Raw genomic sequence first — 22,874 nt, 5'->3', positions numbered from 1 at the left:
TTTTTGTATTTTTAGCAGAGACGGGGTTTCATCATGTTGGCCAGGCTGGTCTGGAAACCCCGACCTCAGGTGATCCGCCCGCCTCGGCCTCCCAAGGGCAGGGATTACAAGCGTGAGCCACCGCACCCGGCCTAGTGTAATTTTTAAAAGTACAAAAGCCACTAGAAACCATGACAATAAGAACTTCCTTTTGGGTTTTCCAGCATTCGGTTTATAGGACATGGACCACACATAGATGTTTTTTGAATGCTGAAATATTTTACTCATAACACAGTTTTCCCAGTAACTTGCTTCCGGTGGATTTAAAATTTGTAATATAACTTCGTCATAGCAGGTACCTTCATGAAACTCAATATTTGAAAAAAACGTGGAGGTTTCCCCCTTTCTTTTGGCCAGAATGTATGTCCAGGGTAGTGACTTTCGAGCAAATGCGTTTAAGCAACTCCAGTATTCTTACTACGCTGCCCCCAATCCCGCTCCAAGCATGGGGAGATCAGGGTTCCACATTTTCGGGTAAGTATCAGCCGTCCTGGCGCTGCGCGAGCGCATTCTACAATTCCGAAAACTACTAACTTTTCCGTCTGCAACCTTTAATAATTGAGAGGGTATGCGCAACTCAGAAAAGTGCGCCCGCTGCGGTCGGGTGCAGAGTGGACTGGAGGAAAGACGACTCCCATTTACGGTGCGGCCCCGGGCGGGGTCCCCCGACACGGCCTTCCCGGCGTGCCACGCGCGGAGGGGACTCTTAACGTGAAGCGCTGGGTGACTCAGCCGCGTGGCCGCGCGGGCTGGGGCGGGGGGCGCGCGCCGCTGCGGCACAGCGGGTCCCGGCTGCGGCTTCTGGCTGCGCGGTCTGCGCGCGCCTCCCGGGCGGATTCCATCCCCGAGCGCGACAGCGCGGCGGGGAGCGACGAGTAAGTGGCGGCGCGGGACGGTTTCGGGCGCGAAGACCGGGCAGGGCGAGTGTGGTGGCGGGCGTGGCCCGAGTCTCCCCTTTGTGGCCGAGGGGGCTTCTCCTCCGCACGCGGCGGCGGCTCGGACCCCCAAGTCAAAAGGCCGCGGGGCTAAGCTGGGCGCGAGGAACCTGTCGGCACCGGCGTGATGGGGTCCTGTTTCCGCGCGGAGGGCAGAGTCTGGTGATCCTGGGGAGGGAGGCGACGCTGCGCCGAGGTGGTGGGCACAGCTGAAGTATAACTTGACTGCTTTTTGCAGGCCTCGGGTGGTTCATCCCGAGAGGAATGGCGAGAACCTGGAGTGTTGACTGGCAAAACATTTGCAGACGCGGTTCTTCTGGCAATTAATTGGCTCCATTAAAAATTAGGTAGTTGGTGGGACTTCCTCCTGAACTCTGGAGCCGGGTGCATTTTGCCCGATCTTTTCAGCCCTGTTTCCGCGTCTTCCTTCCCTGCCACCCGCAAATTGCCAGCTTTCATTCGTGGCTCTGAGTGCAAAAGCGCTGGGGAAAGCCTTAACCAGCAATTTTCTTTTAAATAAAACTTTGCTTTTTATAGCAGTGTCTTCAGGTTTACAAGCCCAGTTCTGTACTATGAGAAAACCTCTTCTGTTTTGGAGTTTGTGATTCTTTCTGAAAATTCTTCGGTTGAAGAGATTTATTTTTAAATAAGAATCTAGTGAACAAACTAACGTAATAAACAAGGCTGTAAAGGAACTAGTGTTTAACCAGCTTATGAAAATACATTCCAGAGTCCTTAGTTTTGTTCCTGTTCGCCCTGTGAGAAGTTGAGGTATTTTTTTAGTGGTCTCCAAAACAAAGTGTTGTAGTAATGTCTGTCGGATGTGATGAAGCCAGAGTCAGAGGACTTCCGCTCAAGGCCCCCACCTGAAACCCCAAATCCTAGGCCATAGTTCTGAAACAGAAGATTGTTCCTTAGTAATAAGGTTGCAGTACCGTAGCACCTCTTCCATAAATATGATTCTAGAGATTTGTGATGAGTCCCTGAGTCTGGGATTTAAGCAGGCACCCCTACTCTTGGTCCAGGGACCACACGCTGAGAAACACCACCTTTAGGCTGGGCTGCCCAACAACCTTAACCCTTTGTCTATGTATTCCTCCCCAAACCTGTCGTAAACCAGTCGCCTGCCCCAAACCAGTCCTAGGACAAGAAGCTCTAACTCTCCAGAAGCCAGTATGAGAAAACATAGTGCTTTTTTTTTGACCCTGACACGGGGTAGGAAATGATTTTCATACATATTCCGATATTGCTCTGGTGGTTTAGAGATAGCCCATTTATCTTTTCCTTCTGAGGGCTGCTTCTAGTATCGTCAGAGCTTAATGCCATTAGGCCAAATCTCCTCCGCCCAGTTTACTCAGTCTCCCCATGGAACCAGGGCAGCCAATGCCATATAATTCCCATGGCCTTGACTGTCATATTATCCGGTATGTAGCAGTACTAGTAGCATTATGAGGGCTTCCAGTTCAGCTGGACATTAATTTAGTCATCAAATATCTGCGTAATGCCTATTTTCTTCAAAGCACTGTCATAGGCCGTTTTATCAACAGCATAGCGATATAGACATATATATCTTGGCACAGAGTTGCATTGCTTCTCTGAGGCAGAAATGAGGGTTGGATAAACTCCACTGCTGCCAAAAGGTTCTCTTTATTCATCCATAATTCATTCCTTCCTATTATTCCAGAAATATGCGTACTATTCCAATAATCTCGTTTTCCGTAAGAAGTTGAGAAATACATTGGATGAGGTTAGTAGTTAGGTCAGTCTTAAATTCTGTAACGGAAGTCGGGCATGGTGGCTCACATCTGTAATCCCAGCACTTTGGGAAGCCGAGGCAGGTGGATCACCTGAGGTCAGGAGTTTCAGACCAACCTGGTGAAACCCTGTCTCTACTAAAAATACAAAAATAAACCAGGCATGGTGGTGGGCACCTGTAATCCCAGCTACTCGGGAGGCTGAGGCAGGAGAATCACTTGAATCTGGGAGGCAGAGGTTGCAGTGAGCCGAGATCACGCCATTGTACTCAGCCTGGGCAACAGAGCGAGACCCCGTCTCAAAAAAAAAAAAAAATTCTGTAACAGAGACACCTAATAACTTTAGTAAGGACAGTAATATACACATTTTTGTATTTCTTATTCCCCCTTCAAATAGATGTGTAGAGATGAGGTTAGAATTAGGCCATGTGTTTCTCTGACTTTTTTCCTTTTTTTGGTGTCTGATTTCTCTTATTGAATCTTTTTCTGTTGATTCGTAAAATGTCATGTCTTCCTTCTGTAGCCCTGAGCTTCCTGATTGTTGTGTCTTCCTCTACCCTTCAATCTGATCTTCCTGCCCCTCTTTGGCTAAGTGGAGTAAAAAATTGAGGGGAATTGTTAGAATACCAAATGATTTTTAGTTGGAAGATCCAGAGTCTTAGATATATGAGGCTTAGAGATATAAAGGAGCCTATTACAAATTTATCAAGTGCAATCCTCTCAGATAAAGAATCTGAGAGATGAGATTGCAGAGTGAGGACTTCTGGCTCCTAGCCCAGTGTTCTTCCCACCAAATTATCTCAAGAAAAATGCTTCAAAAGTAGAAAAGGTCCAGAGAAATTATAAGTAGATGGAGAAAATGGAGAGACTTTCATGTGACTACAAAAGCAATAGTATCTTATCTGGAAAAATGGAGATTGAAGGAGGATATGATGTAACCATATAAATCATAAAAAGTGGGAGTACTACTGCTAAGGAATTCTTTGAAGCTTGAAATAAGTAGTGAAAGGACAAATAAGAGCAAGAGATAGCTATCTTGTAAAGCCCAAGAAATGTTACGAACTCAGTTTTTTTTTTTTTGTTTGTTTGTTTTTGAGACAGCGTTTCGCTCTTAATTGCCCAGGCTGGAGTACAGTGGCGCGATCTCGGCTCACTGCAACCTCCGCCCCCTAGGTTCAAGTGATTCTCCTGCCTCAGCCTCCTGAGTAGCTGGGATTACAGCAGGCACCCACCACCATGCCCGGCTAATTTTTTGTGTTTTTAGTGGGGACGGGGTTTCACCATGTTGGCCAGGCTGGTCTCAAAACTCCTGACCTCAGGTGATCTGCCTTCCTGGGCCTTCCAAAGTGCTGGGATTACAGGTGTGAGCCACCGCGCCAGGCCTGAACTCAGTATTTTTAAAAAAGATTAAATAAAAGCTTAGATAACTACTTCGGTGATTTTTAAAATATGTTAAATGCTTGAGCAATGCCCAGAATCTTTGGAAGTTGTTATCAAGAGTATAACTATTGTCCTTACCAAACTTACTAGGTACCCCTGTGATAGAATTTAAGACTGATGGCTGGGTGTGGTGGCTTACGCCTGTAATCCCAGCACTTTGGGAGGTCATGGGGGGAGGATTTCTTTAGCCCAGAAGTTCCAGACCATCCTGGGCAACATAGGGAGATCCTGTCTGTGTTATTTTAAAAATTAAAAAGTGAACAAAGAATTTAAGACTCATCTAACTACTAACCTCATCCAATGCGATATTTCTTAACTTATGGAAAATGAGATTATTGGGAATAGTACATATATTTCTGGAAGAATAGGAAGGAGAGAATTACGGATGAAGAAAGAGGGCCTTTTGATGTTTTAGCTTGGAATCCCCAAATTAGACACTGTAGGATTGATTGGTGTTGTATATTCATGAAAGTAGTAAAAATAAAAATAAAAATAGTAAGGGCTTAATAATTAGTATACATTCTATACCAGCCACTTACTAAATGGTTTTACATCACTGTCCCATTTAATTATCTCCTTTCTATAGATAAAGACTCTAAGATATAAGAGATTAAGTTTGCCCCAAATAATGTACCTAATAAGTGGCTGAGCCTGTAGTAAAGTTTAAGTCCACTTGACTTCAAAGCCATTAAAATATACGCTCAAGAGTGTCCTAGTTGTATTTCGTTGCGAAGTGGTTAAGAATGTGGGTTGTGGGCCGGGCGCGGTGGCTCATGCCTGTAATCCCAGCACTTTGGGAGGCCGAGGCAGGCGGATCACGAGGTCAGGAGATCAAGACCATCCTGGCTAACACAGTGAAACCCCGTCTCTACTAAATATACAAACAAATTAGCCAGGCATGGTGGCAGGTGCCTGTAGTCCCAGCTACTCGGGAGGCTGAGGCAGGAGAATGGCGTGAACCTGGGAGTCAGAGCTTGCAGTGAGCCGATATTGCGCCACTGCACTCCAGCCTGGGCGACAGAGCGAGACTCTGTCTCAAAAAAAAAAAAAAAGAATGTGGGTTGTGGAGTTAATGTTGCCTGGGTTCAAATCCTGACTCCTCCATTTACTAGCTTGGATAAAGTACTTTATCAGTTTCTGTCTCTGAAATAGACAGTAATAGTACCTACCTATCCCAGGATTTTTAGGATTGAGTTAATTCATGTAAAGTTAATAGAGCTGTGCCTCACAAACTGTAAGTTTTCAGGAAATGCTGGCCATTAATGTTTTAAAAAATATTTTTTAGGCTGGGCAGGGTGGCTCGAGCCTGTAATCCCAGCACTTTGAGAGGCTGAGGTGGGCAGATCATTTGAGGCTAGGAGTTTGAAACCATCCTGGCCAACATGGCAAAACCCCCGTCTCTACTAAAAATACAGAAAATTAGTTGGGCATGGTGGCATGCGCCTGTAATCCCAGTTAGTTACTGGGGAGGCTGGGTCATGAGAATTGCTTGAATCTGGGAGGCAGAGATTTCAGTGAGCCAAGATTGCACCACTGCACTCCAGCCTGGGCGATAGAGCGAGACTCTGTCTCAAAAACAAAAAGGAAAAAATTATAATTTTTGATATATGGTTGTGCTTAGAAAGGAAAACATATCTATAATTTATTTCACGGTGGGTGCTGTAGCTCACACCTATAATCCCAGCACTTTGGGAGGCTGAGGTGGACACATCACTTGAGCCCAGGAGTTTGAGATCAGTCTAAGCAACATGGCACAACTCTGTCTCTACAAAAAATATAAAAACGAGCCAGGTGTGGTGCTGTGCGCCTTTAATCCTAGCTACTCTGGAGGCTGAGGTGGGTGGATCAACTGAACCCGGAAGGTGGAGGTTACAGTGAGCTGAGATGGTGCCACTGCACACCAGCCTGGGCGACAGAGCACCATCCTGTCTCCAAATATATATTTGTATATATATTTGAAATAACTGAGGTTTAATGATAAGTATAGATATAAAGTAAGCTTTATCTCTGCCCTTACTAAAATAGGAACATTACTAAAATTTTGGAAAGCATTGGAATGTAGTGGAAAAATCCATGATCCAGGTCAGATGATTTGCTTCTAGTTGTCGCTGTCACTGCTAGCTCTGTGTTTCTAGGTTCAAAATTTCTGTTTTATACAGAAAGTTGTGAGGATCAAATAAAGTGACAAATAGGGATGAAATTTGAATTTTATATGCTATACAAATGTAAAATACCATCTTAAAAATTATGGAGGAAAGTTACAATGAATTATTGTTGCATAGATTATTGGAAGTTCAATTTCCTTAGAATAAAACAGGTAGTAACTTACACCTCTATGTGAAGATCACAGTACATATCTTAAAATTATCTAAGACATCCTCCATGTGTTCTCAAATCTCTTTTTTACAGGGGGAAGGTGAAATTTAATTTTTGCAGTTATATCTGTGTATTGGTTTGCTAAGGCTGCCAAAGCAAAGGACCACTGTCTGGGTGGTCTGAACAACAGAAATTTATTTTCTCACAATTTTGGAAGCTAGAAGGCCAAGATGGTGTCAGGAGGGTTTATTTTCTTCTGAGGCCTCTGTCTTTGACTTGTAGATGACCATTTTCTTTTCCCTGTGTCTTTGTGTCTGGAATTTATTCCTTCCGGTGGGTTCTTGGTCTCACTGACTTCAAGAATGAAGCCACGGACCCTCGCGATAGTGTTACAGTTCTTAAAGATGGTGTGTCCGGAGATTTTTCCTTCAGATGTTCAGATGTGTCCGGAGTTTCTTCCTTCCAATGGGTTCGTGGTCTTGCTGACTTCAGGAGTGAAGCCGCAGACCTCTGCAGTGAGTGTCACAGCTCTTAAAGGTGGTGTGTCCGGAGTTGTTTGTTCCTGCCAGTGCGTTCATGGTCTCGCTGGCTTCAGGAGTGAAGCCGCAGACCTTAACAGTCAGTGTTAAAGCTCTTAAAGGTAGTGCACACCTAAAGAGTGAGCAGCAGCAAGATTTATTGTGAGGAGCAAAACAACAAAGCTTCCACAGCGTGGAAGGGGACCTGAGTGGGTTGCTGCTGCTGGCTTGGGTGGCCAGCTTTTAGTCCCTTATTTGGCCCCACCCATGTCCTGCTGATTGGTGCGTTTTTACAGAGTGCTGATTGGTGCATTTAGAATCCTTTAGCTAGACACAGACCACTGATTGGTGGGTTTACAATCCTTTAGCTAGGCAGAAAAGTTCTCCAATTGCGTTTACAATCCTTTAGCTGGGCAGAAAAGTTCTCCAAGTCCCCACTTGACCCAGGAAGTCCAGCTGGCTTCACCTCTCATCTTCACATTGTCATCCCTCTGTTTATGTGTTCTAATCTCCCCATTTTGAGGACACCAGACGTATTGGATTAGGGCCCACCTTAATGACTTCATTTAACCTTAATTACCTCTTTAAAGGCCCTGTCTCCAAATATAGACACATTCTGAGGACTAGGGGTTAGGGCTTCACATATGAATTTTGAGGGAGACACAGTTCAGCCCTGACAGTCTGTTTAAGAAGTTATGCGTTGGGGCTGGTGCAGTGGCTTATGCCTGTAATCCCAACACTTTGGGAGGCGGAGGCAGGTGGATCACCTGAGGTCGGGAGTTCTAGACCAGCCTGGTCAACATGACGAAACCCTGTCTCTACTAAAAATACAAAAATTAGCTGGGCACGGTGGCACGTGCCTGTAATCCCAACTACTCGGGAGGCTGAGGCAGGACAATCACTTGAACCTGGGAGGCAGAGGTTGCAGTGAGCTAAGATTGTGCCACTGCACTCCAGCCTGGGCGACAGAGCGAGACTCCGTCTTAAAAAAAAAAAAAAAAAGGTTATGTGTTGGGTACTCTGAATGCTCCCTTGCTGTTATCACTATGTCCTATGCCATGAGGCCCAGGCAGCATTCGTTTTCTTGTGACTGGCTTTACCTGTTCTTCAGAACCATGCTTACTTTTGTATATCCTAAGAAGCATATTATGCCTCTGCATAAATCATTGTGTTATATTTAAGATTATCCTGTTAGCCTACTGAATAATGTGCTTGAAAATCTATTCCATACATTAACCTAAATTCCTAATTCATCTATTAAGCACATTTCTTCTTTAATCTAGATGGAAGAATGTCAGACTATTTTATGTGATAATATATTGTTTTCTGATTAAACTTTAAAAATTTTCTCTTAAACTGCTTCAGGCAGTTTAAAAATTTACTTTATTTTATTTTACTTTTTAAGAGATAGAAGTCTTGCTATGTTGCCCAGTCTGAAGTATAGTAGCTATTCACAGTCTTGATCCCACTACTGATCAGCACAGGAGTTTTGACTTGCTCTGTTTCCAGCCTGGGTCAGTTCTTCCCTCCTTAAGCATCCTGGTGGACCCCTGCTCCTGGGAGGTTACCATTGATGCTACATTTGGTGCAGACACCTGATTGATACAGTACACTACAGCCCAGAACTTCTGGGCTCAAGTGATCCTCCCACCTCAGCCTGCTAAGTGGCTGGGACTACAAGTGTGCCACTGAACCTAGCTACAAGCAGTTTTTAAGAAACTGTTCCAATGATTCCAACATTTTCTTGAGGAGGTATCTGTTTTTTGAGATACTTTTCATTTTTCCTTATTTTAAAGATAATAACACATTCATTTTAGAGACTTTAGAATATTCAGTAAGACAAAAACTTTTTAAAAGAAAAGTCACGTGATTCTACAGTTAAGGGAGAATAATCTTTTCCATCTTTTTTTCTGTGGATACATTTATTGTTTCAATCTGCCTTTTAAAAATCTAATACATCCATACTATTTCATGCTATTTCAGTTATTTTCTCTTTTTGAAATAAGGTCTTGCTCTGTCACTTAGGCTGAAGTGTAGTGGCAAGATTTCAGCTCACTGCAACTTTGACCTCTGGGCTTAAGCAGCCCTCCCACCTCAGCCTTGCACAAGTAGTTGGGACTACAGGTATGTGCCACCACACCCAGCTAATTTTTTTATTTTTTGTAGAAACGAAGTCTCACTGTGTTGTCCAGGCTTGTCTTGAATTCCTGGGCTCAAGCGATCCTCCTGCCTTGGCCTCCTAGAATGTTAGGATTACAGGCATGAGCTGCTGCGCCTGGCACTATTTTAGTTATTTTCAAACAGATTTCTATTTATTTATTTAGAGACAGAGTCTCACTCTGTCACCCAGGCAGTGCAGTAGCGCAATCTCAGCTCACTGCGACCTCCTCCTCCTGGGTTGAAGTGCTTTTCATGCCTCAGCCTCCTGAATAGCTGGAATTACAGGTACGTGCCACCATGCCCAGCTAATTTTTGTATTTTTAGTAGAGACGGGGTTTTGCCATGTTGGCCAGGCTGGTCTCAAACTCCTGACCTCAAGTCATCTGCTCACCTTGGCCTCCCAAAGTGCTGAGATTACAGGTGTGAGTCAACGTGCCTGGCCTATTTTTTTCATTGGTGAATCATATGAATTGAATTTTGAATGTTAAGCCAATCTTTGCCATAATGTATAACCCTTTTTTATGTGGCTGGATTTGATTTTCTCATAATTTGTTTAGGATTTTTGTGATTACGTTCATGAGAAAGTTTGATATAATTTCTTCCTTAAAAGTGTGGGAAAATTTGCTAGTCAAGCCATTTGATTCTGGAAAAGTTTTAATTATCAATTAAATTTCTTTACTAGATATAGGACTTCGCAGATTTTCTAATTTTTCTAAGTCAGTTTCAATAAATTATGGAATATTCATTTCATCTGCAAATTCTAATTTACTGGCACAAGTTGTACAGAATAACTGCTCATCCTTTTAATCTCATGGGATCTGTAATGATAGTCTTTTTTCATCTGTGATCCTTGTAATGTGCATCTTTATTTTCTTTCTTCTTTTTTTTGAGATGGAGTCTCGCTCTGTTGCCCAGGCTGGAGTGCAGTGGCGTAATCTCGACTCACTGCAACCTCTACCTCCTGGGTTCAAGCAATTCTCCTGCCTCAGTCTCCTGAGTAGCTGGGACTACGGGCACACGCCATCACACCCGGCTAATTTTTGTGATTTTAGTAGATATGGGGTTTCACCATATTGGTCAGGCTGGTCTTGAACTCCTGATTTCAGGTGATACACCCAGCTGGGCCTCCCAAAGTGCTAGGATTACAGGCGTGAGCCACTGTGCCCAGCTTTTTTTTTTTTTTTTTTTCTTATTTGAGTCGGAGTCTTGCTCTGTCCCCGAGGCTGGAGTGCAGTGACACGATCTCGGCTCACTGCAACCTCCATCTCTGGGTTCAAGCAATTCTCCCGCCTCAATCTCCCAAGTACCTGGGACTACAGGCACCCACCTGCCTGTAGTCATGCCAGGCTAATTTTTGTATTTCTGTAGAGACAGGGTTTCACCATGTTGTTGGCCAGGCTGGTCTTGAACTCATGACCTCAGGTGATCCGCCCGCCTTGGTGTCCCAAAGTGCTAGGATTATAGGCATGAGCCACCTCGTCCAGGCTACTTTATGGTGTTTTGTTTTTTTTTTAGATAGAGTTTCACTCCTGTTGCCCAGGCTGGAGTGCAGTGGTGCCATCTTGGCTCACTGCAGCCTCTGCCTCCCAGGTTCAAGTGATTCTCCTGCCTCAGCCTCCCGAGTAGCTGGGATTGCAGGCATGTACCACCACGCCTGGCTAATTTTGTATTTTTAGTAGAGACGGAGTTTCTCCACGTTGGTCAGGCTGGTCTCCAACTCCCGACCTTGGGTGATCCGTCCGCCTTGGCCTCCCAAAGTGCTGGGATTACTGGCGTGAGCCCCTGTGCCCGGCCTACTTTATGGCTTTTTACCAGAAAAGTTTGCCACCCCATTCTACAGTGTTACTTTTAGGCTCCCAGTGGAAAACTTGGGGTATTTCACAGGATCCTTCCTCCTCTGCAGACCCATTCCAGTTTTTGTCTCTCCAGCACCTTGATGCTGACAAAAGCTCTGTTTAACTTCTCAACTTTTGGGCCGGGCATGGTTGAGTGAGCCAAGATCATGCACTCCAGCCTGGGTGACAGAGCAAGACTCCATCTAAAAAAACAAACAAAACAAACAAAAAACTTCTCAACTTTTTAGCAGCTTTCTACTTAGCTTTACAGCCTTTTGGCAGCTGCCTCCAAACTGGCAAATATCTGGAGGAGAAAAGCGGTACAGAGTGTTGGGCTTACCTTAATTTATTTGCTTTCTCTATTAGCGTTCCACCAAATCAATAGAACCAGTAGTGTGTGTGTATGTGTGTGTTCACAACATACATATGTATTAGGATATTTATTGCAAGGAATTGCTTCATACAGTGTTGGGGACTAGCTAGGCAAGTCTGAAACCTGTAAGGCAGGTTGCAGCCAGGAGGGGCAGGCTGGAACTCTCGGATAGGAGCAGAAGCTACAGTCTGCAGGCAGAATTTCTTTTTCATCAGAGAAGTTTCTGTTCTGCCCTTAAAGCAACTGATTGGATCAGGCCCACCCAGATTATCTAGGATAATCTTCCTTACTTAAAGTAAGTAACTACAGACTTTAATTGTATCTACCAAATACCTTGACAGCAACACTTGTATGAATAACACTTGTTTGAATAAAGGGACTGTAGCCTAGCCAAGTTGATACATAAAATTGACCATCACATCCTCTCTGTAGGAATTGACTTCTTGAGTCTGGGCCACTTTACTAGTTGTCTGATGCCTTCAGACAGATTTTTTTTTTCTGTTTCACTCAGCTTTTTTGAGCACTCTCCAGTAGGAGGTTTATTCTGATAGAAACTTGCCCATTGGTAGCAGCAGAAATCCCGGTGTTCTAGAAAATATTCTGAGGCCAGATGCAGTAGCTCATGCCTATAATCCCAGCACTTTGGGAGGCCAAGGCAGGAGGATTGCTTGAGACCAGCCTGGGCAACAAAGCAAGAACCCATCGCTAAAAAATTAACTTTTTTTTTTGAGACGGAGTCTCGCTCTATCCCTCAGGCTGGAGTGCAGTGGCATAATCTTGGCTCACTGCAACCTCTGCCGCCTGGGTTCAAGCGATTCTCCTGCCTCGGACTCCCAAGTAGCTGGGATTACAGGCATGTGCCACCACACCCAGCTAATTTTTGTATTTTTAGTAGAGACAGGGTTTCACCATGTTGGCCAGGCTGGTCTCGAACTCCTGACCTTAGGTGATCCACCCACCTTGGCCTCCCAGAGTGTTGGGATTACAGGCTTGAGCCACCACGCCCAGCCATTTTTTTTTTTTTTTAAGAGACGGGGTCTTGCTCTGTCACCCACAGTGGCATATAGTGGTGCTATCACAGCTCACTGCAGTTTTGACCTCCTAAGCTCAAATAACCTTCCTGCCTCAGCCTCCTGAGTAGCTGGGACTATAAGTGTGCATAACCGTGCCTGGAAAAAAGATGGTAAAGAGCCTGTGGAGCCTGTAGCCCACTCCTGAGTAGCTGGGACTACAGGTGTGCACAACCATATCTGGAAAAAAGAGATGGTAAAGAGATGGGAATCTTGGTGTGTTGTCCAGGCTAGTCTCATGTAATCCTCCCATGTTGGTGTCATGAGTAGCTGGGACTGCAGTCATATGCCACTGTGCCTGGCTAATTTTTTTTCTTTCTTTTTGTTGAGACGGGGTTTTGCCATGTGGCCCAGCCTGGTCTGGAACTCCTGGTCTCAAGCGATCCACCTGCCCAAAGTTCTCGGATTACAGGTGTGAGCCTCTATGCCCGGCCTAATTTTTTATGTTTTGGAGAGATGGGGGTCTCACTGTGTTGCCAAGGCTGGTCTCAAATTCCTGGGCTCAGGCAGTCCTCCCACCTTGGCCTCCTAAAGTACAGGGATTGCATGTGTGAGCCATTGGGGGCTGTATTCTTGAATTAATGAAGATACTATGTAGTCCTTTAAATCACTCATCTGATGCTTTTCAGAGATTCCCACATTACCTTCCTCAGTCATATTGTGGAATTGAGAATTGGGATGGTTTCCTGTAATTTTACTAATGCTGAGCATTAAAGAAGGCCTTGCTATTTTTAAATCTGTATCCTAATCAAATATTGAGGCCGGGTAAGGGGCCTCGCGCCTGTAATTCCAATGCTTTGGGAGGCCCAGGTGGGATGATTGCTTGAGCCCACAAGTTAGAGACCAGTTTAGGCAACATAGTGAGACTCCCATCTCTACTTAAAATAGAATTTAAAAAATTAGCTGGGCGTGGTTGTGCATACCTGTAATCCCAGCTACTTGGGAGGCTGAGGCAGGAAGATTGCTTGAGCCCAGGAGTTGGAGGCTACAGTGAGCCATGATCTGCCACTGCAAAAATGTCAAGAAGTCTGGAAATAGTGTTAAATGCAAAACCGTGGCAAGAATTGTAGATTTAATATGCTGATCAAAGAAGGGAATTTATGGTACTTGTCTTTAATATTTAAAGGGTTGGAAGTGATGGAAGGATATGTTTTTCCAGGGGATGGGATTAAACTAGTGCATGGAAGTCACGGTGGGTGTAATAGACTATTTTTAGGTAGACTGGGATGAACTAGTAGAGGTGTTTTGTAGTCTTGGGTGGAAGGTTTGGGATCCCAGATTTTGAGGTTCATGATTGGTAAAATTGTGGCGGGTGGGTGATTGGGAGACTATCATAAGGTTGCTGGCATTTTATTTTGTCATGTAAGGGCATTAAAAAATCTAGCCTTGTATTTCGAGACAGGGTCTTGCTCTGTTGCCCAGGCTGGAATGCAGTGTGGCATGATCATGACTGACTACAGTCTCAGCCTTCTAGGCTCAAGCCGTCCTCCCATCTCAACCTCCCGAGTAGCTGGGACCACAGGCATGAGCCACCATGCCCAGTTAATTTTTTTAATTTTTATTTTTGTAGAGAAAGGTCTAGGCTGGGTGCGGTGGCTCATGCCTATAATCCCAGCACTTTGGGAGGCTGAGGTGGGCGGATCACCTGAGGTCGAGAGTTCGAGACCAGCCTGACTAACATGGAGAAACCCTGTCTCTACTAAAAATAAAAAAAAAATTAGCTGGGCGTGGTGGTGCATGTCTGTAATCCTAGCTATTCAGGAGGCTAAGGCAGGAGAATTGCTTGAACCTGGGAGGCAGAGGTTGCAGTGAGCCGAGATGGTGCCACTGCACCCCAGCCTGGGCAACAAGAGCAAAACTCCATCTCAAAAACAAAAAGAAAGAAAGGTCTTGCTATGTTGCCCAGGCTGGTCTCGAACTCCTGGGCTCAAGCGATCCTCCTGCCTTGGCCTCCCAAAGACCTGGGATTACAGGCGTGAGCCACGGTATCTGGACTATTACATTTTTAAAGAAGGCATTTTTGGCCAAGTGAGGTGGTCATGCCTGTAATCCCAACACTTGGGGAGACCAAGGTGGCAGGATGGCTTGATCCCAGGAGCTTGAGACTGGCCTGGGCAACATAGTGACACCCTGCCTCTACAGAATTTAAAAAGGGGGAAAACATCATCCAGGCGTGGTGGCACGTACCTGTGGTTCCAGCTACTTGGGAGGCTGAAGTGGGAGGACTGCTTGAGCCTGGGAGTCCAAGTCTGTTTTTTCTTTTTTTATACTGACCACTATACTAATGAAGGAAAAAAATACATTTTTAATATTAAAAAAGAAGTGAAGATGGCTGGGCACCATGGCCCACACCTGTAATCCCAGCACTTTGGGAGGCCGAGGTGGGTAGATCACTTGATCAAGGTCAGGAGTTCAAGACCTGCCTGGCCAATGTAGTGAAACCCCATCTCTACTAAAAATATAATAGTGCTTCTTTTTCCTAAAAAGTTATTAGATTGATGATGTCTTAGTGTCAAGTGTCTTAGGACTCAGAAAATGGTGTGTGGGTTACATTATCTACATTGGACTAATTTTTGACAAGACTGCATGAAAGCTTTTGACAGCAATTGGTGCTGGTCCTTTAACTAGATGACCTTTACGCTGTCTTCTGACAGTGATTTGTGGATTGTCTATAAACATGAATTTTCTACATGTTAGCTCTGTTACTACAGTACTGATTTATGGATCTGTCCTCTAAAGCCTTCAGCTCTTTTCTTGCCATATAAATGCTTAGCTCTTTTCTATAAAATAATCTACTGTATTGGCTAATATACTTTCAATTTTTTAATTGCACTGCTTTAAAAAATGTTATTACTAATAGTATATCCCTTGGATTTCCTAGAAGTTTGTCTTTGAATTATTCTTTACAGCCTATGTAGTTGTTCCTTTAGAGAGTTTTAGGTAATAGCCAAGTAGAGGAGTATCCTGGACATTGAAGACGTTACCCTGGAAATTCTATTGTATGTTGACCAGCTTTTTCGTAGGAGTTGTGAGCTTTCTTTGACCTATTATGTGCCTTGGATTGTTCTCCTTAAGGTTTCATTAGAATGACCTTAACTAGTTAAGTTCAATCAAAAGAGGAAGCACCCCACATGGAAATTGTAGAATTCCATCTAACCAGTATTTAGGTAATAAAGTTGAAAGAAGTTACAGCAGAATTAGATATCTTTTTTTTTCTTTTTCCTGAGACGGAGCCTGTAGCCCAGGCTGGAGTACAGTGGCGTGATCTCAGCTCAGTGCAACCTCCACCTCACAGGTTCCAGCAATTCTCCTGCCTCGGCCTCCTGCGTAGCTAGAACTACAGGTCCCACCACCACACCCAGCTAATTTTTTTGTACTTTTAATAGAGACAGGGTTTCACCATGTTGGCCAGGCTGGTCTCGAACTGCCATGCTGGTCAGGCTGGTTTCAAACTGCTGACCTCAAGTGATCCACCTACCTCAGCCTCCCAAAGTGTTGGGATTACAGGCATGAGCCACCGAACCCGGCCTCACAATTAGATCTTAATTTGAACTCAGATTGTAAAATCAACCCCCATCTGGCGGTATTTGATTTAGAGGCTCTGTTGTAGCAATTATTTAAAGAGGAAAGGTGCTAGATGTGCCCATTATCAGCACAGAAAGATTATATGTCCTAGCCCCAGCTCTTCAGCTTGGAATCATATTTCCAGTCCTGTAAAACTTACATAGAAATGTTGAAGTGAATTATACCTGTAAGAAGCAGTGGCACTGCATGGTGGTAAACAGCATAGACTATGAAGCCAGAAGTCTGGCTCCACTGCTTGTTAGCTTTGTGACTGTGGGAGCTTTCCTTAACCTCCTTCTTCCCTCAGTTTTCTTATGTGTAAAATGAGGGTAACAATGGCATCTACCTCATAAAGTTTTTTGAGTATTAAATAATATTTATAAAGTACTTAAATAATATATAGTGCATGATATGTGTTAAATCAATAAAGTTTAAGTCCATCTGGACTTAGGATGTAATCTTTGCAGTAATTTGACATATGAAAGAATCCAGCAGATTAATTTGTGATTCTCATTTAAGATATGGTCTTGAGTAATTACGTTTAGATTTGATTATTAGTTTAAGAATGCCAGAAAACTTTGCTATGTTTGAAAAGTGTTGTAATATTTAGGACCTTTTTATGTACACTATATTTATAAGTTTAATTTTTTAAACATCTACCAGAGCTTTTTGAGTATTTACAGATTTGCTTGGTAGGCATTTGAAGTGCTAACATAGGAAAAGAGCATATATTAAGCTAAATGTACTGAAGATGTTTGATGGGAATGCCAAATTTAGGGGATTCATGTTTTATATTTAAACTGGAGGTGGGTACAAGAGTTTTTATTATATGGTTCTTTAAATCTTTTTATATGTAGTACATTAATATTTTTAAATTAGGTAATTAGGCTGATACAGTTATAAAAAATATTTAAGGGTCTTTAGACTGTTAATATACTGAACTTAAGGTCTTAATGTAAATGCAAGTAACTCATATAGTCTTTTATGTGCACAAAAGCTGTCTTTCAACGTAAGTTATATTGACAAAAAAGTTCTGAGGGTAGTAAGTTAGGAGTGTCAAATAGAGGAGACAGGAAAATTTATCCAAGCAATTCTAATCTTGTCACTCTGTCATTGTACTTTTATCTGTCAGCTTGTTAGCCTGGCCTGTGATCTGTAGAGAAGAAGGAAGGAAAAGGGAAGTGGAGTCAGAGGAGTACCAGCTTTCCTGTGGAATTGTAATGCCTTCTTCTCTCCTACTTCTCTTGTTACGATTTTTTTCCAAGGTAGAAATGAGGAACAGAAATAGTCCTGTCCACAGATATCCTTTGAATTTTCTGCCTTGCCAAGCTTGTGTAGTTTTTTGCCTTAAATTCGATTTTGTAGGCTATTAATATAGCTTCACCAACTCTCTTTTGGGTATTTGCCCCTTTTCCATCCTTCGCCATTTTTCTGTTGTGTTAGTTTCATGTATTTTCATAACCCTTGTGGAGTATTATGATAACAACTCTTCGTAGTCTGTTACAGATACAGTTTTTCAAGTCTCTTGTCTTTGTTTACAGGATCCTTTGCCATACAAAAGTTTTTAAATGTTTTGTGGTCAGATTTGTCTTTCTCATTTAGCTTTTGGGTTTTGGGTCTTGATTAAAAAGGCTTCCCAACCCCTAGATTGTAATCTCCTTGAATATTCTTGGAAAATAATATTGTTGTGATTCAACTTTTCGTCCATGAAATGAAAAGATGATACTGGAACAGCAGTCCACAGACATCGCCAGTCAGTGGGAGATCACTTGAGGAGTGTGTCACAAATTCAGATTCTCCAGACCCAACTAAAGACGTATTGAATAAGAATCTCTGGGGAATGGGGCCCAAGAAGATGTTTTAACAAGTTCCTCTCAGTGATTCTGATTATCAGCTGGATTTGAGAACCACTGGACAATATGATCACTGAGGTCTCTTCTGATTCTAAAATATCACTTCTGTATTATGTAACTCTTAAATAATACATTATCTCAACAACTAGATTGTAAGCTCTTTGAAGGTGAGCAAGACCGTGTCTTAGGTAATACCCTTTTCTTTGCCGTCAGCCCAATAAGATCCTTACTACCTCACACCTAGACAATTTAAGTAGCCTCCTCCTATAGCCCCCTCCAGTCTGTTTGTGGTCTTACTTATCTTAAAGCAACATTTTGAACATGACACCTTCCTGCAGAAGCTTTGGCTACAAGACAAAATCCTATTTTACCTTATAATCTAAGTGCCTCTGTAAACTGGCCCCAACTTTTTGTCTTTAGCTTTACCCAAGGTAGTGTGTACAACTATCTAAGCTGTGCTTTATACAGTTCCTTAGATGACGATGTGCATGGTCTTCCCTAGAATTGTATGATATGGTAGTAACCTTGATTTTTCCCACCCTTTTGCATTAATCCTTCACTCTAGCCTGATTGGTTTACTTTCTCTTTCATATACTAATAAAGCCTTGTTTATTCTTATTTACCTGCCAGTTATTTGTCATTCATCTTGCCTGGAATGCCCTTTTTCCCTTTTCTGTATCTAATCTCTGCATATTAATAGCTACACAGTGTAGTATTACGCAGACATAATAAAGAACGAGGAAGATCTGTATGAACTCCCATGGAGTGATCTCTAGGATATACTGTTAAGTAATATAACAAGGTACAAAATAGAGTATTTTATTTGGTAGAATATGGTATTCTATCTTTTGTATAAGAGAAAAAAGGAGTTAAGAATATATGTATATATACACATATATTTGCTTATATCTGCAAAGAGAAACATACAAAACATGCAAGATAAACTAACAAAACCAGTGCTGTATTTTGAATGTATATGTCCCTCCAAAATTGTTATGTTGGAACTTAAACCCCCAAGGTGACACCATTGAGAGGGGAGACCTTTAGGAGGTGATCAGGCCTTATAAAAGGGGATTGAAGGAACCTAGCTAGCCCTTTTCCTTCCATCATGTGAGGATGTCTAGACACAATCATCTTTGAGGAACAGGACCTCACCAGACACCCGATTTGCCAGCATCTTAATCTTGCTTGGATTTCTTAGCCTCCAGAACTGTGAGAAAAGAAATTTCTGTTCTTGCCGGGCGCGGTGGCTCACGCCTGTAATCCCAGCACTTTGGGAGGCCGAGGCGGGCGGATCACAAGGTCAGGAGATCGAGACCACGGTGAAACCCCGTCTCTACTAAAAATACAAAAAATTAGCCGGGTGTGGTGGCGGGCGCCTGTAGTCCCAGCTACTCAGGAGGCTGAGGCAGGAGAATGGCGTAAACCCAGGAGGCGGAGCTTGCAGTGAGCCGAGATCGCGCCACTGCACTCCAGCCTGGGTGATAGAGCGAGACTCCGTCTCAAAAAAAAAAAAAAAGAAATTTCTGTTCTTTATAAATTACCCAGTCTCAGGCACTTTGCTTATAGCAGCACAAATGGACTAAGACAACTGGTTATCTGCAGGGAATAAATAGGAACAGATTGAGCGGGAAAGGGGGAAGGACAGAGACTTCTCTGAACATTCCTTTTTTATGGGTCTTCAACTTCTGAACCGTGTAAATGTTTTACATATTCAGGAAATACATTTTTAAAATAATGGAAAAATGCAAAAATTGAATATAAAGGGAAACAAATGAACCTACCTTACAGAACATACAGAGAAAAAATATACAGTAACTTTTGAATATAGCATGCTGACTATATCCTTAGTGGGATATGCTTTAAGGACAAAAAGAACTGCCCCCCCCAATCAAAACACCTAAACTTACTAGGTTTATTGTTACTAGTAATTTGACATTATAATTCTGAAACTAGTCTATGAATCAAGAATTTCAATGTGAGGGAAAAGATACACTAATATAAAATGAGTTAGGAAAAACCAGTATTAAATTTGAACTGAAAATATCAGTATAAACTCGATTGATGAATGAATGAGAGAGACTAGGTCTTGCTCTGTCACCCGGGGTTGGAGTACAATGGCATGATAATGGGTTACTACAGCCTTGACCTCCCAGGCTCAAGTGATCCTCCTGCCACAGCCTCCTGAGCAGCTGAGACAAGTGTACATCATCACACACCCAGCTAATTTCTTATCTTTTGTAGAGACTCAGTACTTTTGGAATATGGTAGCCTCTTACTGTGAGTTAATAATAGTACTAGAAGGAGGTCTTGTAGACATTTTAGATTTCCCCCATCCCCCTCCGTTTCCCCTCCCCCAACCTTCATCCCATTTTAACCTATTCCCAGAAATTCTGGGTGTCACCAGACAGCATTATGTGCAGCAAAACAGAAAACCTGCTTAATAGAAAACATTAGCAGAGTTCTCTAATATTAGCATGCATAAAGAAAAGCACAATGAAACTAGACCAAGTGGTTTTCACATAAGAACAGACTGGAAGGGCTAGGATTTTTCAGTTTGGAATGAAGGTTTGGCAAAGATATAATTACTTCTTAAGTTTGATTATGGGGTATGGGTTAAGGGCAAATTAGCTTATTTACCAAATTCTGTGGCATCCTACTTCATCTTCACCTTCCACTTCCTACACAGAGTGGAGATATGGTCCTAAGTATAAATGAGGGTACTGCTTTTTAAAAGATCATGTCTTTGCACTATTAAGAAACGGTGGCTCACGCCTGTAATCCCAGCACTTTGGGAGGCCGAGGCGGATGAATCACGAGGTCAGGAGATCGAGACCATCCTGGCCACCATGATGAAGCCCCTTCTGTACTAAAAATACAAAAAGTAGCCAGGTGTGGTGGTGCGCACCTGTAATCCCAGCTACTTGGGAGGCTGAGGCAGGAGAATCCCTTGAACCGGGGAGACGGAGGTTGCAGTGAGCTGAGATCATACCACTGCACTCCAGCCTGGGCAAGAAGGGCGAGATTCCGTCTCAAAAACAAAAACAAAAAAACAGTATGAAAGCATTATGCTTTTGAGATACATCAATATTATTGCCCCCACCCCATTCCAACTAGTTTTTTTGTTTTTGTTTTAAATCTGAGTAGCTCAATGGTAGGATATTGAATTTAAGGGAATAGTGATCTAGGTAAATATCTTGTTCAGAAATAACTGACTAGGAGAAATTGCAAATAAGAAAATATACAAATTTATTATCTACAGGTTATTGTAGATTCATACTCAAGATGACTGTTCTAGAGAGAAACCAGTGCATTCTTTTTTAGGTGCAAGGAATATGTGGAGATAATTCCACTATCAAAGACTGTATGTAAATTTTCCAAGATGGATAGATGATGGTGCTAAAACTGTTTTGCTGTTCCAGGTCAGTAAAATCAAGATTCAACAAATTATGGGCCTTCATGGGAAGCCTGTGAAATAAATAATAAAATATATACTGTTAAAATATATAGCTCTTTAGAGTATGTAAAATGCTTTCACAGAATGTATGGAAGTGAAGCATAAACTGGGCTTGCTGGATGTTAAGTTTTCTTTGCTTCACAGCTGTATATTCTGGGTTCCATTATTAATATATTTTTTAACTCTTGCTGCTTTTCCAAAGCAGTCTCTTCAGTTACTGTTAAGCTATAACAGAGGGTGGCGAACCTTTGGTTCTTTCACATTGCTGTGACCTTCAGAGTTCTGTTGATCAAAAAATAGTTTTGCAGCAATAGAGAATTATATTGTTGTTGAAGTGTTTTGTTTGTTTGTTTCTTTTCTTTTTTTTTTTTGAGACGGAGTCTCTCCCTGTCACCCAGGCTGGAGTGGTCTCGGCTCACTGTAATCTCCGCCTCCGGGGTTCAAGCGATTCTCCTGCCTCAGCCTCCTGAGTAGCTGTGACTACAGGTGCACACCACCACACCCAGCTAATTTTTGTATTTTTAGTAGATACGGGGTTTCACCATGTTGGCCAGGATGGTCTCAATCTTCTGACCTCGTGATCTGCCTGCCTCGGCCTCCCAAAGTGCTGGGATGACAGGGGTGAGCCACTGTGCCTGGCTGTGTTTTGCTTCTTTTCTTCTTTCTTTTTTTTTTGAAACAGGGTCTTGCTCTGCTGCTCAGGCTGGAGTGCAGTGGTAAAATCACAGTTCACTACAGCCTCAACCTCCTGGGCTTAATCATCCTCCCGCCTCAGCCTCCCAAGTAGCTGGGACTACAGGCATGCGCCACCACGTCTGGCTAATTTTTAAATTTTTTTTAGAGATGAGGTCTTACTGTATTACCCAGGCTGATCTTGAACTCTCAAGCTCAAGAGATCCTCCTGCCTTGGCCTCCCAAAGTTCTGAGATTACAGGTGTGAGCCACTGCGCCTTGCCTTTTTTTCTTTCTTTTTTTTCCCCCCTTCAATCTGTTCTGAGGACCAAGATTCATTTGCGGGATGGCTACAGAAGTGAACCAGGGTAGGCAATGAAAATATCATTCAAAGTTGAATGAAGCATCCATGCTGGAAAGGGAATAGAAACCTTACTATTATATTTAAACTGCCTGCTCTGGTTTGTTGAAGAACTCGGTGTCAGTTTGCTTCTTAGGTTCCATAGGTCAAGAGATTTTTGTTCCATCATTCTGGGATTTTAGAGGAAATAGAGTTTATAGGGGACTTTGGGAAATGCTGGGTTAGGTGCTATCTGAAAGTATGTGCCATTAAACATTAATCCTGGGTTGGGCGTGGTCTCTCACACCTGTAATCCCAGCACTTTAGGAGGCTGAGGCGGGTGGATCACCTGAGGTCAGGAGTTTGAGACCAGCCGGGCCAACATGGTGAAACCTCATGTCTACTAAAAATACAAAAATTAGCAGGGTATGGTGGTGGGTGACTGTAATCCCATCTACTCGGGAGGCTGAGACAGGAGCATGGTGTGAACCTGGGAGGTGGAGGTTGCAGTGAGCCGAGGTCACACCATTGCACTCCGGCCTGTGCAA

At 43.1% G+C, this 22,874-nt stretch overlaps 1 protein-coding gene and 1 long non-coding RNA gene across 15 annotated transcripts in view; one reads left to right on the top strand and one right to left on the bottom strand.

Annotated features, from left to right (window-relative positions):
• KCTD20 (potassium channel tetramerization domain containing 20) overlaps window positions 1–22,874 on the top strand; it is a 55,826-nt gene that overhangs the window by 10,228 nt on the left and 22,724 nt on the right. For 5 of the 14 annotated variants that reach the window (XM_077999026.1, XM_015136134.3, XM_077999021.1 and 2 more), the window contains exon 1: window positions 803–914. The exons of 4 other annotated variants lie outside the window; for them this stretch is intronic. The gene's annotated coding sequence lies outside the window, so the exon portion shown is untranslated. 14 annotated transcript variants of the gene reach the window in all.
• On the bottom strand, window positions 832–5,759 carry LOC144340409 (uncharacterized). The gene is made up of 2 exons (XR_013416516.1): window positions 4,457–5,759; window positions 832–2,669 (listed from the first exon to the last, which is right to left on the bottom strand). It is a non-coding gene; the product is annotated as an uncharacterized LOC144340409 (long non-coding RNA).

This window comes from Macaca mulatta, chromosome 4 (assembly GCF_049350105.2).
Source record: "Macaca mulatta isolate MMU2019108-1 chromosome 4, T2T-MMU8v2.0, whole genome shotgun sequence".
In the NCBI taxonomy this organism is placed as follows: Eukaryota; Metazoa; Chordata; class Mammalia; order Primates; family Cercopithecidae; genus Macaca; species Macaca mulatta.
Note: the sequence above shows the minus strand (reverse complement) of the source record. Positions and strands in the feature narration are given on the sequence as shown.